The sequence below is a fragment of the Amblyomma americanum genome, chromosome 2 (assembly GCF_052857255.1).
Source record: "Amblyomma americanum isolate KBUSLIRL-KWMA chromosome 2, ASM5285725v1, whole genome shotgun sequence".
NCBI lineage: Eukaryota > Metazoa > Arthropoda > Arachnida > Ixodida > Ixodidae > Amblyomma > Amblyomma americanum.
Window position 1 is genome coordinate 110,918,312 of NC_135498.1, and position 13,941 is coordinate 110,932,252.

Sequence of the window (13,941 nt, forward strand, 5' to 3'; positions counted from 1 at the left end):
ACTGAAATCAGTCCCGTCTTCCCCGCCGTGTTCTTAACGTGCCTCCTATTTGACAGTTCTCCCTCAACGAGAAAAATATGCCACGCTGAATGTGTTGCAGTATCACGCAACACTTGTAATGCAATTGTGTGCTGTATAATTGGCTCTAATACTTAGTTCATTAGCATTGCGCGATGTTCCTTTGCCGTCAAAACCTTACTCATTAGCGACCTAAAACTAAGGCATACGTACAGACTAGCCAGCCACAGTACTACAGTCGCCGCCCTTGCAGTGGAACAGCACACGCGAATTCAAAAGTTTCGCGTGCAAACGCATACCGGCGGTCAGCGTGACGGAACGCACATTAAGGAAGACAGTTTGAACAAAGAAGAGAGGTTATTAGTGGCAAAGTTATTTGGTCAGAGCAGGAAACAAACAGCAGTGGAGAAAAAGTTACTAAATGAGAATCACCAAATAGTGAGGTTTACTGCGTGAATCCAAATCCGAAGCAGTAATCGTGTTTCGTGTTATTCTTTCTGATTATGCGGAAAATGCGGTACGCCACAGATAACCGCATCAAACGCTTAATAAAAAATGTCACGTAGTATAATAAACGCTACGGCTCTTCGAGGTGTGATTTTGCTTGTTGTGCTTGCCGTCTTCCAAAAGAAACGATGCGTCAATAAGGCGCTAGTCCGTCCGTTCAAAAACTGGCTTTTTCTGATGAACTCCATGGCTTCATGAGAAGCCGTAAAGTTAGACAGAGGACCACTCAAATCAAATCATTCTTCTCATTAAAAACAGAATCTTTCGCTCTTCCTGGCTATTTTTTTTTTAATTTATTTCGAGTTTAAAAATATTAGATCTGTACAGTTGAAACTCACAACGTCCATACCAAAAACGTGTGGCTGCCATCATTTTGAAGTGAACGGCGGGTAACAGCAGCAACGCAGCGGGCAGCGCGCAGCACACAGCCCACCAGGCCCAGTCGAGGAAGCGGCTGATGGGGCTCGCGTACAGCATTCCAGGCGTGATCGCCAGCTGGTGCAAGGCGCCCTGCGCACGGTGGAAGTGCACTGATTGGCATGCGTACAACGACGCAATATCGAGACAGAGCACGTTATTGTTGGTCTGGCAACACTACAGAGTTGTAAAACAGAGTACGAAGCACGCTGCGAAAGCTACCTAGCTCGGACATGTGAAATTCTGATGCTTGATGCGCGTACAGCTTTTAGCAAAAATAACCAGGCAGCCGTTACCACTTTACATGTCATCAAAAAGCCTTTTCTCGTAAGGGGGGAATAGCAATGACACAGGTTCTCGTCATGCACATTATCTTCAGCCAACGATGGCTGGCGTGCACAGAGTGGCCTCATGGCAAAGACGATGCGCTTTCTTGTTCTTTTTTTGTCAGATTTCTCCCTCAAACAATGTGGTTCCTGTAATCAAAGACTGAAATTGCCGCCAAATTTTGCACCATTTTTAATGACATCTCACAGCAAGCAAGCGAAGCGCATTGTCCACAGGCCTATTTCACGGCAAGAGAAGGCGGGGATACCAGCTGCGTTAGGGCATGGTTGATAGGACGAACTATATAAATGGAAGATGCACGAGCCCTGGTTCCAGGTCCCTCCCGAAGTTGAGAAAGGCGGGAGAGAAATGAGTTGAACGATTCTCAGCTGTTCGAATGGCGAACCTGGAATACTTTTGACATTCGTCAAAGGCCGCCAGCATTGGCTTGAGCGTTCGGTTGATTCGCTCTGTCAAGTTGGACTGGGGATGGTAGGGAAAAATATTGTAGTGCTCAATTCTGAGAGAACTGCACGTGTTCCCGAACACCCGAGCAGTGAAATAGTACGCAATGTCCGTGAGCAGTCTTTCCGGAAAGCCGAACCGACAGAACACTTCCTGGAGTTTATCCAGCACCACTCGCGCTGACACTTTCTGAAGCGGGTACAACTAGACCCATTTGTAAAAATGGTCAGCGACTGTCATGAGGTAAATGAACCCCTGCTTGCTCCTGGGGAAAGGCCCCATCAAATCGCAGGTTGCCATCTGCCATGGACACACACTGTAAATTGGTTTCATCATTCCGGGCGGGTTGCCACCCTGTGACCATGCCGCTTGACAGACATGGCAGGAACGGCAACAGTGGAAAATGTTGCGCTTCATGCCGGGCCACGTCACCGATCGACGCAGTTTTGCAAAAACTTTGGAGCCACTCAGGTGACCGGAAAGTGGTTCGTCACGAGAGAATCGCAAAAGTGTGCCTCTCAGACTTTCGGGGATAACCACCTTGAAAGGATCAATGGACTCATCATCGGTGATTATGCACTTTAGCAAGAGCCCGTCATGGTCCCGCAAATATGAATCCCCGGGGCTCGCCGCGACACACCCTGGCTTTTGCCCCCTTGCGCCAGCTACAATACCAGTATCGTCACGGCGCTCCGTCTCCCTGAGACCGTCGCTCACCTCGCGACAAATGGAGTCATTTTTCTGGGCTTTCAGCAGCTCTTTCCGGCTGAAAACGATTAAAGTCACCCCAGAAGGGAGCCTGGTATCGTCAACACTCAGGTTTGCAGCCAAAATTTCCGCTCGTGTCGGCGTCTCCGAGGTGCTCACTAGGAGCTTTGCGCCTCGTCTGCTTTGCGAAGCGCTGCTCGCCGGTTTAGCAAATATGGGTTGGCCCATTTCAGCTCCCCCTACCTGCAACACGGCGGCTCGTCCGCTGTTTCGCCCCCTCCGCTTACCGGCGTCAAGGCGCCGCTGGCGATTGGGGCACGGGATAGCTTGTCAGCTACCACGTTCTTGCTCCCCTTTCGATACTGCACCGAAAAGTCGTAATGCTTTATCAGGAGAGCCCAGCGCGCCAGCCGACTCGCGTGCTGACGGAGCCGCATCAGCCAACTGAGCGCACTGTGGTCTGTCTGCACCACGAATTGCGTTCAGTCAAGGTGGACGTCTAATTTCTGCAAACACGATGGCGAGGCACTCCTTGTCGGTCGCAGAATAATTCCTCTCCAAGGGCAGTAAGGAGCGGCTGGCAAACGGCAGCGGTTGAAGCACGCAATCGAATTCCTCTAGGAGAGCTGCTCCTAAACCCAGATCGCTGGAGTCAATCTTTATTACGAACTTTCTGGTCAGGTCGTGTAGCCTGAGCTGCGCCGCCTCTTCAATGGCACTACACAGGAGGCGACAGGATCACTCTTGCTCGGGCCCCCATCGCCACGCGGCAGTCTTTCCCAAAAGATTGGTGAGAGGTGCCTGCACACGGGCACTGGAGGAGATGAACAACCGATAAAAGTTGGCCATTCCCAGAAAACGGCGGAGGCCGAGTACGTCCTTGGGCCCGGAAAACTCGAGCATCGCCGGAGTTTCTCCGCATCTGGCTCAATGAAGCCCTCACCCAGCGTGAACCCCAGCAGTTGAACTCGGGTCCGCGCTATTGGGGCTTTCGGCTTATTCAAAGTCATTCCAGCAGCTCGTACCCTCTCGAGCACCTCGACAATGTGGCTTAAGTGCTCATCGATGGTTCATCAATAAATAACGATATCTTCCAGGTAGCACATGGCGTAGGACCATTTCGCTTCGCTTAGGACGCGGTCTATTAGCCTCTGAAAAGTCACAGAACCATTGCAGAGACCAAAAAGTATGCGAGTGAACTCGAACAGCTCTCTGTGGCACTTGAACATGGTCTTAGACCAGTCAGCCATCTGGACCTGTAGGTAACATTTGGAGGCATCTAGCGCGGAAAAGTACCGCGCGCGCCCAGGTTTCCTACGATTGAGCTGATCGTCGGGAGTGGATAGGCATCCTTGCGAGTCAGCGCATTCAGGCGGGGATAATCCACATACAACCGGTGGCTCCCATTCTTCTTAGGCACCAACAGAACCGGAGACGCCCAAGCGATGGACGAGCGACGGATATTGTCTGCCGACAGCATCTCATCCAGCAACCCATCGATCACCTGCCTTTTCGCTAGACTGACAGGTCTGGGGTTGTACTTCAAAGGAAGCCCATCCCCGGTGTGGATCTTGTGGCTCACTAAAGTAGTACAGCCAGGTTGTCTGTGAAGAGTTCATCGTACTGACGCAACAGTGCTGTAAAACGAGCCTTCTGTGTGTCATCACACGTTACCGCAAAGGAGCCCAGCGGGTGTGGTGCCTGGTCGTTCCGCGCCGCTCGGTCCCAAAGCGGAGCGTGAAAGACGGAACGCTCAACACAAGGGCTTGGTCTTGGTCGCTGAGCGTGGCACTCTCGGAACGCCTTCACTGCGAAGGCAGTTATTGACGCCGGTGGGCTGATGAACGGCTTCAGCTGGGAAATTGGCCCGTCTGCGATAGCTACAATTCCCAATGTACACCACGATCCCGGTTTTCAGGAGAAAGTCCCTACCGAGTATCATGGGCACACTGAGCCCTGGGAGGTGAATGAAACGCGTGCGTCTCGTACGCTCTCCCCACCTGACAGTCAGCCTCGCGGCGCCAGCCGAATGGGCTGCGCCTTTCGTAAGGTTGAATGCCGTACGGCAGTCACGCAAGTGCACCGAGTGCTTTTGCAAGTGCAACAACACCTCTTCACTGGCCAAGGAGGCACTGGCACTCGTATCCAGTAACTCCGAAAATTCGCGGCCAGCAATGGTGAACGGAATAAACGGCGCATGCGCACTAGCAACGCAGCTTCCTTTGTAGGCAGAGGGAATTAGCAAAGATTGAGCCTGTCGTCCCTTTACGACCGACCCCCACCGCTGTTTTCCTACCTCACAGGAGACATGGCCACGGGGAATTTTCTTCCTAAGTGTCCCCTTCTTGACAGCGGAAACAGCGCAAGCCGTCGCGACCTTGGTCGCGGGACAATGGTGGCTCTCCCTGCCTGCGTCCGCCCGCTGCACGGCCAAAGGGCCGGCTGATTCAGGTTTCCCCCTCCGCTGTGCGTTCGAGCGCTTGGCGTCCCTCGCCACGCGGTTCAGAAAACAATTCAACGCAGGCTGTCCGTCTCCTGTACGAGTTGGTATCGCGAGTTCGTTCGCTCAACTCCCATGCTTCGTTTTGCCCGCTGACGGCAGCAAAAGCAGGTTGTGCGGATGGTCGCCAGTTGGGTAAGGGCATGGCCCCTCTCCATGCACAGCGTGGCTCGAGGGCCTCACTTGCCTGCGGTGGCGGACGATAGGCGCGCGCGGCGAGAATGTCGCCATGAATGCACTTTGCCTCGGCGGCCAGCTGCTCAAAATCTCGGAATCGGCCGCCGCGCAGGTATGCCGAAAAAGCCGGGCCGTCCTTTTCACACGTTCCTCGTTCGAGGCTCTGGGCTCGGCGATTGAAATGAGCTCCTCCATCGCAAGTACATGCTGATGGAGTGACTCATCCGGAGCCTGTGTACGGAGCTCCAGCTCTCGCCGCATCCTACGCTCGCAATCTGCTCGCAGGAATTCGCGCAGGAATGCTGCACGGTCCTCCTCGAGAGTCCCTTCACGCCCGGCGGCCGGCAAGCCGATGCCACCTAGCTGCCGTGTCAGTCAGTGCGCGGGGATAATATGTGCAAGCAGAGCCTGATCAGTGAGACCCATAAGTCTATGATAATGGGTGAGGGACCCAAGGAAATCCCGGGCTCTGAGGAAGTCATCATACGTGCGGTATGTTGGCATGGGCAACTTGACCGTGATGTGAGACACCTACGCCGTGGCCAAAAGCGCCTCAACAGCCCCTGACAGCGACTGAATAACCTGGGCAGCACTTCTTAGCAGCGACTGCGCCCCGGCCTCAGAGGAGGCTTGGGGGAGCTGCACGAACGCAGAAGGCAAGGCTCCCACTTCGATGAGCGGCGCATGTCGTGTCTTATAGGTGCCTGCCGATTTTGCTCTGTTGACTAATTATACCGTTGGCTCTTTTGCCCCTGTCGAGCAAGCTAGCTCCCTGCCTTGCGGCCACAGGAGTGACCTCGGCGGGCAAGGCAACGCAGGGCTTCTGTTAGTCGTATGATTTCTCCAGTTTTTCACCATTTCCTGTAACATTTAACTAGGACTAGATATTTCATTATGTCTGGTTTTCTCTTTCTGTTTTTCAAGCTTACCTGTAAATATTTCCCTCTCATGCTTCGTTCAGACACAGTTATGCAGGTTATAACCGAAGTCTTGTGCTCTTAAATGCCACATTTGCAATTACTCTCTGCCTTAATGTTGAATCGCCGAAAGTAGGTTGAAAATTGTCTGTGTCCTGTGATGGCTCGTAATAGGCAGCGATGTCTTGGAAGTGTTTGTGGTAATTCTTTAATACTTCTAGCCTACAGAAATTCGAATTTATTTTTCGTTCTGCCAGATAATATTCCTTTTATTTGGACGTTCCATTTTCACTTGATTTTCTGTCAATTGTGTAGTTATCAGCAGGTTTTCTTTTTCTCCTGTATCTGGCGCATCCTCCGCTAGCTGATGTGCTGTTTAGATGGCGGTATTTCCACTGTGTCCCTTGACAGAGGTAAAAAATATTTGCCATCGCTAAAATTCTTGCAGTTTTTCTTTGATAGGTGAATAATAGGGTTAATGTTGCTCCGAATGTTTATGACTAATTGGCGGCAAGATATTACTAAAGATTAAAATTTGGAATGCTAAATTTTAGTGTCGATAAAATCAATTGACGCTTAATAAGATGTGGGTTTGGGCCAGTCGGTAATTCATAATTGACCCCAAAGCGCAAAAAGGCGAGCACGCAGAGGATTAAAGACACAGATTGCCTGCCTATTGCCGTCTTCGTTCTCGTCTTTTGTGCGAGTTTTGTTGCCTCAAATCTTTTGCTGTATTTTGACTTCTGCTTGTGCAGCCATGTTTGTGGAATGATTCGGTAGTTTGTATTGTTTTTGCTCTATTATTTTGTTTGTTTTGTTGAACACTATGGAAGCTGCTCCGATTGTTTCGTTATTCTTCTAAGTCTGTATATATTTTATAATCATTCTCATTGTCATCTTTCGTGGCCTTACAACTGGGTGGTGCTTCCACAAGTCATACTTGTGCGAAATCTGCTCCTCAATGAATGATCTATCTTTCCACCAACACGTATTTCTAACATGAGTTAATTTATGAAATTCATTTTCTTGTTCGAATGAAAGACGTAGAGGTGAGATATTTGCGATGATTTTAAGAGTAAGATTAGACGTTGTTCTATACGCTTTCATAATAGCTATTAGCGCTGTCAATTGTACTGCATTAAGTTTGTCTTTATGGCTGCCTTGTACCTGCACCACGCCTAGGACTTTGCATCAGGTTGTAGGTGGATCGGCTCGTGATATTTTTCATTGCGTAATAAAGAAGCATAAAAGTTTTGAAGAACTTCTTCAAGAACATTCACCTGAAACACATTGCGCTCAGTCGCTTGAAGACCGCAACGCTATAAGACAGTAAAGGAACATTTGCCCAGACTGAAACAGTGGTCTGCTACATCGTATGCTCTGGCTTTGACAAACAAAACACAAGCAGGCCATTTTTTGACCAGGGAGAATTTTTCCCCTTAACTGGAAAGCACTACTGGTTTGATTTATGAGGTTTTAACGTCCTAAAGCGACTCAGGCTATGAGGGACGCCGCAGTGAAGGACTCCGGAAATTTCGACCACCTGGGGTTGTTTAACGTGCACTGATATTGCACAGTACACGGGCCTCTAGAATTTCGCCTCCATCGAAATTCCACCGCAGCGGCCGGTATCGAACCCTCGTCTTTCAGGCCAGCAGCCGAGCGCCATATCCACTCAGCCACCGCGGCGGCCTATAAGGAAAGCACTACTGTAAGTAGGGAGAGCAAACAACGTATCAATTGGTTGATTGGTAACAACTTTATTTAAAAGTCCTGCAGAGCTTTCGCCGACGGGGCGTTAGGTCTCTCACGTGGGGACGTCGAGGTGTCGCCTCGCCGTCGCCTCGCAGGCCTGCTGGACGGCCCGCAGTTGGTCACCAATGCTGGGGCTGCGCAAGGCAGCGGCCCGCCGCGGCGGGAGGGTTCAGGAGTTAGCACCGTCAGAGTTTTTGCTACAGTCCCAGAGCATGTGGGGTAAAGTTGCTATAGCAGTGTGGCAGACCTTGCATATATTCGTCGGGTATGTTCTGGGGTAGAGCCTGTGGTATTGCGCCGGGTTGGGGTACGTGAGCGTCTGCAGTTGTCTGAGGGCCACCGCGTGCACCCTGTCCAGCTTGTTGTTTGGCGGAGGGAAGGTTCGGCGGGCCAGGCAGAGGGCCTTGGTAATTTCGTTGTAGCTGGTCAAACAGTCTTTGGTGCTGTCCCATGGATGACGGTCGCCGTCGCGGTTTGCGAGCTCGCGCACCTTGGCTTGTGCCGTCTCGTTTCGGTTGTGATATGTGTTCGATACTTCTCCCATGTGCGCCGGGAACCACTAGATTCTGGTTTGAAAAGATTCCTCCCACTGGACATTTTGATTGCTCAGGATTCGGGCCGCTGTCTGTGAGATTCATCCTTTAGCAAGTGTTTGACCGTTTGTCGCGAGTCGCAGAGAACTGTGGTGCGCGTCGGATACATGAGGGCGAGGGCCACCGCCGCTTCCTCCACCTCTTCTGCGCGCTCGCACGCTACACTTGCCCTTATGCGCGTTTCGCCACTCGAATCGACGACCGCAACCGCGAACCGCGAGCGTTCTGCGTATTCCGCGGCGTCAACGAGCCTTGTACCCGTTTTGTCTCCGTGGCTGTGTAGGAGAGCTCTGGCCTTGGCCACTCTTCTTCCCCGGTTGTGTTCTGGGTGGACGTTCCGTGGAATCGGGTCTACTCTAAGGGTTTGTCTGATGGCGTTGGGAACACGGACGTTCTGGCCTTGTTGTGCATGGTAACGGTTGCCGACACTTTCCATGATCTGCCGTCCTGCTCTAGTGCCCGCTAATCTTTCTAGTTGTGAAAAGCGCTGCGCCTCGGCGATTTGGGTAAGCGTGTTGTGAAGCCCGAGCTGGAGCGAGCGTTGCATGCTGGTGGACTCGGGTAGACCCAGTGCTATCTTGTACACCCGGCGGATGAGGACGTTGATCTTGGCTTCTTCTCCCTTGTACCAGTTGTGGAATGCCGCGACGTACGCAATATGGCTCATGACGAAAGAGTGTATGAGTCGTGTGAGACTCGCCTCCCTCATTCCGGTTCTTCTGCTGGGGACCCTCTTGAGGATTCGCATGGCGTTAGCCGTCTTGTGCTGTAATTTAGTGATCGTTTCTCTGTTGACGCCATTGGCTTCGATTATCATGCCAAGGACCCTAATTGTGTGCACTGTCGGGATGGTTGCTCCGTTGCTCGTGCGTAGTCTTATCTCTTCATATTCTCGTCTGGTCGTTGCCGCATTCCGACCACACCCGGGTGGTCTGCCCCTGTGCGTAAGGTGGTAGAGTAGGAGTTCCGACTTTGTAGGCGAACATCGTAATCCCGTACCCACAAGGTATTCCTCTATTGTCTCGATTGCTAGTTGCAGTCTCGTTTGGATGTGACCGTCGCTTTCTTCGTGCACCCAGAGTTTTATGTCGTCGGCGTATATGGTGTGCCGGATGTCTTCGAGTTCTTGTAGCTTTTCTGCTAGCCCGATCATGACGAGGTTGAAGAGCATGGGCGAGATTACGGAGCCCTGCGGGGTTCCGGTGCTTCCAAGTGTTTGCTCTTCTAGCTGGATATCCCCTGCCACTAAAAAAGCTCGCTTGTCTGTCAAAAAATCTTTAACGTAGTTGTACGAGCGTACACCTAGGTTTTGCCGCGATATCTGGTGCAAGATCGCCGAGTGCGCGATTCTATCGAACGCGCTTTCAAGGTCGAGGCCGAGAATTGCTCTGGTGCCTCTCGTCTTGCCGTCCAGCACCTGGTGCTTCAGTTGTAACATTGCGTCTTGCGTGGATAATTGGGGGCGGCATCCTATTATGGATGGTGGGTATGCCCCTTTCTGCTCAAAGTGGGCTTGCCAGCGGTTAAGCAGTGCGTGCTCCATGGTCTTGTCGACGCACGACGTTAGGGATATGGGGCGAAGGTTGCCGAGGCTCTGCGGTTTTCTGGGTTTTGGGATTAGTATCATTCTCGCAGTTTTCCACTGTTGCGGGAGGCTGCCGCGCTGCCAGCACTCATTGATGAATGCCGTTAACTGTTCCACGGATGGGTCGTCGAGAATCTTAAGGGCGCGATTCGACACCCCGTCAGGGCCCGGCGCCGATCTGCTGTGGAGGTTGGGCAGCGCCGTCCTGATCTCTTCTACGTTAAAGTCCTTATCCAATTCTGCGTTTTGATCCCCCTCATATATGCCCTGTTGTGCGGTCGAAGTTTGCGGAAAGTACTTCGCTCGTAACCGCACGGTCACTGCATCTTCACCGTGTTTCTCGAGCTCCTTGTGTAATAGAAGCGCGAGGCAGCTCCTCTGGTGGGACTTGGTCTTCGCTTCGTCCAACAGATGCCTGAGCAGGTTCCACTATTTTCCGTTGTGTAGTTGGCCGTCGACTGCATTGCATAACTCATCCCATTGCTGGCGGTTGGGCGTTCGGCAGTGCTCCTCAATGTTGCGGTTGATCTCGGCTATTTTCTTTCTGAGTGAGCGATTGAGTGTCTGTCCTTTCCACCTTTGAGTCTCTGTCCTTTCCGTCGACGTGTTTTCCCACGTGGTAGCTGTCGTCCCGGCATTTCGGACGAACGCCAGGTCCGGGGTCGTGTCCCTGGTGGTGGAGTTACCGATTCTCGTCGGGTGCGCCGGATCCGTAAGTAACGTGAAGTCGAGTTCCTGCGCATCTTGCCCGAGTTGTCTTCCCTTGGTCGTGCTGTAGCTGTAGCTCTATGCCGTGTCCGCCGCGCTTAAATCTCCCCCTGCAATCAGCGTCCGGGACCCGGCAATCTTTAGCGTCTTCTGAAAGAACGCTAGGAAGCGTTGGCGGCGTTTCGTCTGGCTGCTGTATACGTTCAGTATGAATATACGTTGTTTCCTCTGCTTGGTGGGTATCAGTTCGGTGAGAGCGTGCTCCATCTGGACGGCGCTTAGTACGTGGTCAACGAATGTGAGACACTTCCTAACGAGCATGCATAAACCCCTCCCCTCGATTTTGCTGCCTTTCGTTTTGTAGCCTGTTAAGGTAGCCGCGTTGAAGAGCGTGTCAATCATCAGTATTACTCTTGAAAAACAAAAGAGATTTATGATTCGAGGGCTTTTCTTGCCCTCTCAGACAAAGACCTTACCTATTTAACAAGCATAGCTCATGACCATGGCTTGGAGAGCATATGAACATCTGAAATGGCCGCCATAAAACTTGGAATGCCGGAACTCTTTTTTTGCCACAAACTACGGTCCTGCTTTGCGTGCTGCATTCAATCTTCAAATCGATGTACCAAAATAGCCAATTCACATCATTAAACTTAATCAACAATGCAAGACGCCCGTTTTCGCTAGCTGCAGTTGTGATGTGCGGCGCAGTCTAGGAGCCGTGTATATTTTTTCACTGAATATGAGGTAATCGTACCATCAAAGATTAAGTTCCCTCAGTCTGCTTCTGGTGCAAGTGGAGCCAGCGATAAAGAGCGCTAAGTGGCTTTGCTGTGGAAGATAAAAAAAATGTTCATTTCTCTTTTTTGTGCCAGGCTAGTACCTTCCAGTGATCATTACTCTTGTTGCGCGCCTTAGCGAAATGGAATAGGTGAAATGAGAGGCAAACGTATGAATGCGGTCGCAATCAAATACAAGACAAAAATATTGCCGTATAGCCGTGTTGCTCGAAGACTACGAAATCAATGACACAGCTGATCAAATAATTGTGTCAGCGCAGTGTAATGGTTAAAAAGTGCTCCTCATCAACATATGAAATTGAGAGGATTCACATTAACCGCACACCCTCCGACCGTGTTGGCAGCTGTTCCGGTCACAAACGGGAGATGTCTGGAAGAATGAACCATTCGGATACCAGGGAGCAAAATTAGTCATTCCAGATTCCCTTTACCCTAAATCGAGGTCGAAGCATCTCCATGGCACTTTGGCCGGCTACACCAAGCAAGTTTCACTATAAAAAATCTCACTGTTACTAGGGTACAAATGGGCTTGTCACCCTGCAATCATCCCATGAGTGCATTCAGCGTCACTCTTCAGGGTGGGTTTTGAATCTGCCTCCTTCGGAAAGGGCATACAAAGCTAATACCACATAAACATCACATAAGGCATTCACATTCCCTCACCTCAATGCGACCGACATCCGAGGAGCAGCCTGCCCTTTCGCTGCGGCTCGAGCGTGGGCCTCACTTTCAAGCGATTATTTTCGCGGATGGTTATCGAGTATCGGAAGCTAATATTTAAAACAACAGTTTATTTGATCTCGTCATACTTAAGAAAGCTAGCCATAGTTTTATGGGTGGTAGCGTTTTAACGATATCAAACCGAGTAGCCATGCGAAAGGATGTGTTTAGCCTGGTTGTACCATGGTATTGCTTTGCTGGGGCGTCACCACATCTGGCGACAATAATGGACTCGGGTTAAGCTCTGATAGCGCTTAAGATGATCTGATTTGTTCGCGCCGGAGATAGAAGTTGGTGAAGACGACATGTTTTGCACAGCGTTAGAGTGAGCTATAGTTTAAGAAGAGAACGCGATCGGCTGTGGCGATAGCAAGTGCCCTCATGCAGTGGCCAGCGAAGTTGATCTGTTCGCGCCACCACGGATTCGAAACCCGGTCGTTGTATTATAATTTTATTGCTGCACCATGACGTTCATGCAAGCCACAATATTTTTGGTTGGGTCTGACATCGTGAAGTAGTGATTTCGAACTAAGAAATGCAATAATAATAATTTTCCCGCGTGACGCGGAACAATACCGCAGCCACTGGTTCATCAGACGTCCATTACTTTCGCCCATGAGAAATGTGTTCGCTGAATCATATCTGTTTCGGCCGCGGAACGGCACGAAGCTGCTCATCCTCAATAAAAAATGTCTTGTGACAGCTTTGTTCCTGAGTCGAATTACTTTGAACAATCCAATAAGAAAACATTATCTGATGAAAGGCTTCAACGGGCCACGGGTAAAGGAGAAACAATATAGGATGCACAAGACGCTGGCTTACAACTGACAGGCTATAACAATGACAATTCGTTTCAAAAAACGACAGGATCTACCTAACAACAAAAACTGTGGCTCCAATCCACGCTGTGAAGATGGTTGGACAGCGAAGCTATGATGTTTGCATTCAATTTTTGGCATAGCGTTTTTTTTTCCTTACGACAACGACACGAAAGCGCATCGGTAATCTATACCGGGAAACAGGCGCGGGGAGAAGGGAGGAGAAGGGAGGAGGCGCGGGGAGAAGAATTACCAATAGTAATTGGTTTTTAGGGAAAGGAAATGGCGCAGTATCTGTCTCATATATCGTTGGACACCTGGACCGCGGCGTAAGGGAAGAAAGAAAAAAGTGAAAGAAAAACGAGGTGCCGTAATGGAGGGCTCCGGAGTAATTTCGACCACCTGGGGATCTTTAACGTGCACCGACGTCGCACAGCACACGGGCGCCTTAGCGTTTTGCCTCCATAAAAACGCAGCCGCCGCGGTCGGGTTCGAACCCGGGCACTCCGGATCAGTAGCCGAGCGCCCTAACCACTGAATCACCGCGGCGGGTGCGGGTAGAAGGAACGTGCTTTGCATTGTTTGCAGGTGCAGTTATCCCACATTATGCGGTTTGCACTTCAGACGAGGGCTTCGAATGAAGTCAACCCCTTTTGAAGCAGCTGAAAACCAAATGTTTACCGGAACGCCTAGTTGTAACTGTAGGCACCGCGCGTCGTAAACATTCGTTCCATTATGGTGCGGTTAGAGTGTGCACCGAGATATTTCAGACAGGCGTCCTTTAATTTCCTTAAATTTCCCAACGGGCAAGGCGTTGCGCCGAACGGACGATGGCGTTCCGTAGACCCCTTGGCAACTCGGGAACAGGCTGTCGCGTCCCGCTTTTAAAGACAAAGCTGAAGCATTAATTATTTTATTACTTTCCT